This window comes from Rhagoletis zephyria, unplaced genomic scaffold (assembly GCF_001687245.7).
Source record: "Rhagoletis zephyria isolate East Lansing unplaced genomic scaffold, Rhagoletis_zephyria_1.1 Rzeph_scaffold_03993, whole genome shotgun sequence".
Classification (NCBI taxonomy): Eukaryota; Metazoa; Arthropoda; class Insecta; order Diptera; family Tephritidae; genus Rhagoletis; species Rhagoletis zephyria.
In genome coordinates this window covers 4,636-9,592 of record NW_016161076.1, presented here as the reverse complement: position 1 = coordinate 9,592, position 4,957 = coordinate 4,636, and positions in this window count along the sequence as shown.

Sequence of the window (4,957 nt, the reverse complement as noted above, 5' to 3'; positions counted from 1 at the left end):
CGTTTACTTACTTTTGTATAAAAAGTTACGTAACTCTTTTATAACGCTTTTTTAACCGACTTCAAAAAACGGAGGAGGTTATGAATTCGTCGGAATATTTTTTTTTTAGATCTGATCATTGTATCATTAAAAAAATAATGGTACTCCTAAATTTGTATATGAGAATTGAAGTCGGTTTTGTTTTTTGCTTAAAAATTACTTGTTACTACCAATTTTTGACAGTTTTTTCTAGCCAAGGCTTCGTTTCGCTGAAACCCATAAAATTTTTATTTCGGACTACTAAGTATTTTATATGTATACAGGTTGATTGATATAATCCATAGGGGTACGTCGTTGTTAAATAGTTGCATGCAACTGCATGTCTTACATGTATGTATATTAAAAAGCATAAAAGAAACCAAAGAATAATTTAGATTGTAAGTTGCGACCAACTCTATTACCGTAAAGATAAATAAAAATCAAACTTTACCAAAGAATGTCCAATGAGCTTTTGTGAAAACGCATGCACATACATAGGTCGTCGAGGGATAAATCCAATAATATGTATATGTAAATACATATATATGTACGAGTATGTGTGCTTTAAAAACAGATTTTACATGCCACGAATGAAAAGCGTTTTAAGAAACGATCACAAAGTTTTCTTTTACACTAAAGCAGTTTGGCTGCTATTTATTATTGTGAACTTAAGTACTTGGAACTTTTTGAATATTTGCTAGTCTTATGAAAACCAAAAATGTGTAGATATGTAATTCTGAAATTAAAATTTTAATGAAACAGTTGTAGCTTGTACACATACATATGTATGTATGTACAAGCCCATTTAAGTAAAAGTGTGTTTTTAAACACAAATACACAACAAAAATGTAAGTAAGCCCGTTTATTCAACAATATTTTCCAAACGTTTTTTACTAAAGTTTTCCAAACTACGTAGTTTGTGAAATATCAATTTTCCAAACGTCTCTAACTTTTTTTTACAATTTTTTGGTCTTGTTGAAAGAATGTGAAGTGAGGCAGAAACTTGAAAGCAGTGGTGGGCATACCTAAATACGTTTGAATATAAACTGCCATTTTGGGCGCTAAATATTCAAATACTTAGTATTTGGAGACGACTAAAAATTCCAAAAAAGCAAAAACTTAGGTATTTAGGAGTTTGCTAAATACTCAAGTAAAAATACTTAGGTATTTAGGAGCTATTGGATACTAAAGTAAAAAAAAAAAAACTTGGGTACTTCGGAGCTGCTAGATACTTAAGTTCAGAAAATTAAAACTTAAACTGAAACATAAAATCACCATACCTAAATTCGCCAAACCTTAACTTACCACAACTGAAGTCATGACCAGCGTTGTCCAAATCTTTCACTGAAAATCGTCAATTTGACAAAAAAAAAATATCGTAATTTCAACTTTATAAATTGAGCTCAAATAATTAAATGTCTGAAATTGCACAGAATATAAAATTGTCCTCATGAAACACACTGCGCAAAGTTGCCTAATTGCCCAAATATAAAACTTGCGCGAATCGATTCGCCGGAATATTTTTCTTTTATGTACGTTACCGCATAACTTTAGACCACGTTAACCGATTTCTGTAATTCTTAGTTTTTTAAAGCAAAGTTGGTGCCTCAAGGGTGGTCCCATACTATTTAATTTGGTTTAGATCCGATCATTGGATCATGAAGAAATTAACGGTAATCTTAAATTTTTTATGACTTTGTTTTTTGCTTGTTACTTTATACAAAACTACATGCGATAAATATGAAATATTGATTTGTAATTTCATTTCATTTAACAACAATTCATAATTAGAATTTTATAAAACACAACTGCTTTTAAATTGTTGAGTTCCACTAGTATGAAGTTTTTTAAAAGAGTAACAGGAAAAAATTTCCTCTGCTATATTTCTGTCTCTTGTACAAAACTAGATAAATAGATGATTGTATCAATTTTGGATTATGTCTTCCCTTAACAGATTTTTTACATACATACATACATATGTATGAATTTAAGTGGAAAAACTGAAATAAAAATCGTAATTTTAAATCCACTCACCCCACNATACATACATACATATGTATGAATTGAAGTGGAAAAACTGAAATAAAAATCGTAATTTTAAATCCACTCACCCCACCTCAATTTCTAAACTATTTCGGGATTTTAGTTATATTCATCGATGTTTATTTCGATAAATTTATAGACGATTTATTAATTTTTTATTCGATATACTTTCCTATAGGGTTACCTGTGTTTTCTTAACGCTATATTCATCGATATTTTATCAATATATTTATCGATATTGTTATCGAAATAATAGTTGGTATTGTTATCGGTATAATACTGGATATCAATATATTTATCGATATTGTTATCGAAATAATAGTTGGCATTGTTATCGATATAATACTAGATATTATTCTCGACATGATTATCGCCATTTTTATTGCTATATTAAGCGTTTAGTCTCGAAAAATCCAAACTAGTCCCTAGAATCCTAAAAATAGCGAAACAGTCTCGAAAATTTCGAAATAGTCCCAAGAACTCTCCAAAAGTTCCAGAAACCTCGAAGTAGTCTCGAAATAGTTCCGAAAACCCCGAAATAGTCCCTAGAATTCCGAAAATCCTGAAGTAGTTCAAAAAATCCCGAAGTAATCGTGAAAACATCGAAAAATTTTCGATAATCCAGAAATAGTCAAGAAAGTGGTAAAAATCACGAAGTAGTCGCTAAATTACCGAAAATCCTTAAATAGTCACAAAAATGCCGAAGTAGCCCCGAAAACACCGAAATAGTCTCTAAACTCTGTATATCGTCTCCAAAATCCTAGACATTCCAAAGCAGTCTTGAAAATCCTGAAATAGGTTCGACAAGCCCGAAATTCTTTATTTTTACACTGAATAAATAGCAAGTATTTAAGCCATAAATACCAAGTGGTTTTGTATCCAGATTTTATTTAATGTTTCCAGTATTTAGTGAAGCCAAAGTCTCAAAGTACTTCGGCGCGGTGTTTCGTTGAGATAAACTAACTAAATACTCTTAGACTAAGTATTTAGCGATGTGAAAATAAGTAGGTACAGGCATACTCAGTATTTAGTAACATCCAAAATACTCAAGTAGATAGTACTTTGGTATTTACTGAAACATGAATACCTTAATTTTGCCCATCACTGCTCGAACCAATTTCAATTTAAAATATGATGGAAAAATATTTTGCTGTTTGTAACCAGACTGTTGTAGCCGAGTCGCTGGAGATGCATACTATCATTCAGCAAGTTCCGGAATCAAATCACGATGGTTAAGTATCAAAATAAATCAAATATTATAACGTATTTCCTTCAAATACGCGAACCAGATAAGATATAGTAAATATATATTATTAAAAAAAAATATAAATATAATTTTCTGGACTCGAACTTGCGAACCTCGGCTGCTCAACTGGCATTGCCGGCGCTTTCGGAATCGAAGTTTTTCCAATCATCTTTCAACTACCCTCACTACATTGCATAAAAATTTGTATTAAAAATTATTTTGTGAAAACGGATCACAATTCATAAATATGGGATCACTTTCATTGAATCTACAATTGTTAGTAAATGAGGTTAAAATATTTCGAGTGAACATTTTCCAAACCTCGGGCTTACTGAAGTAAATTTATAATGAGCTTTCCTCANGTCGCTTTCGGAATCGAAGTTTTTCCAATCATCTTCCAACTACCCTCACTATACATTGCATAAAAATTTGTATTAAAACTTGTTTTCCGAAAACGGATCACAATTCATAAATATGGGATCACTTTCATTGAATCTACAATTGTTAGTAAATGAGGTTAAAATATTTCGAGTGAACATTTTCCAAACCTCGGGCTTACTGAAGTAAATTTATAATGAGCTTTCCTCAGATGTACTTTGCTTATTTGGGTATGGATGTATACGCTGAAATCTCGAAATTAACTTTATATGTATATATATGCAGGTGAAGTTTTTAATGTATACACAGAGCAAAAACTATTAAGTGAGATAAGAATGTGAAAAAAATACATAGTTCAATTTGAATATTACGTAATAAATGTGAATTAAAAACTAAAGGTGGTGTTTTATTAACTTGAGCTTGGGTAATAGCATTTAACGCTCGTATCTTTTTTTGGTAAAAAGACTGTATACAATTTTTACTGCGGTGAGACAGTTTTGCCAATCTGCTGTGTGAAATGGTATCTTTTTTGACAGCAGTAAATTTTTGATAATCGCAGATTTACGCGGAATAAAATATTACAAATTGAAGTGAAACTAATATTTTAAGAAAACATCTACGATCGTTGATTGCAATTCATTAATTTATGTAAGCTTTTATTTACAGAAAAATTACACACATCAACAATCTTTGTGATTGTGAAAATGTTCTATGCATTTGCCAAAAATTTCACTAGCCTCATGAGCTACTGAAATTTTATTCACCTCATAGTTGTCAAAAATTTACTCTCCGCAGTTATAATTTCGAGAAAATAGAGAATTTCGTTTACATGGGAACCAGCATGATGCCGATAGTAAGGTCAGCATCGAAATCCAACGCGAAATAACTCTTGCCAACAAGTGGACTAAGTAGGCAATTCAAGAGCAAAGTCTTCTCTCAACTTACGAAAACTACACTCTATAACTCACTCATCATAACCGTGCTGCTATAGCAATTTCAGTTTAAATGAAACCATTTTCAAATTAAGCGAAACCTTTTTCAAATTAAATGAAACCTTTTTCATGTTAAGCGAAACCTTTTTCAAATTAAATTAAACCTTTTTCAGATTCAATGAAACTTTATTCAAATTAAATGAAACTTTTTTCAAATTAAATGAAACTTTTTTCATGTTAAGCGAAACCTTTTTCAAATTAAATGAGACCTTTTTCAGATTCAATGAAACTTTATTCAAATTAAATGAAACTTTTTTCAAATTAAATGAAACTTTTTTCA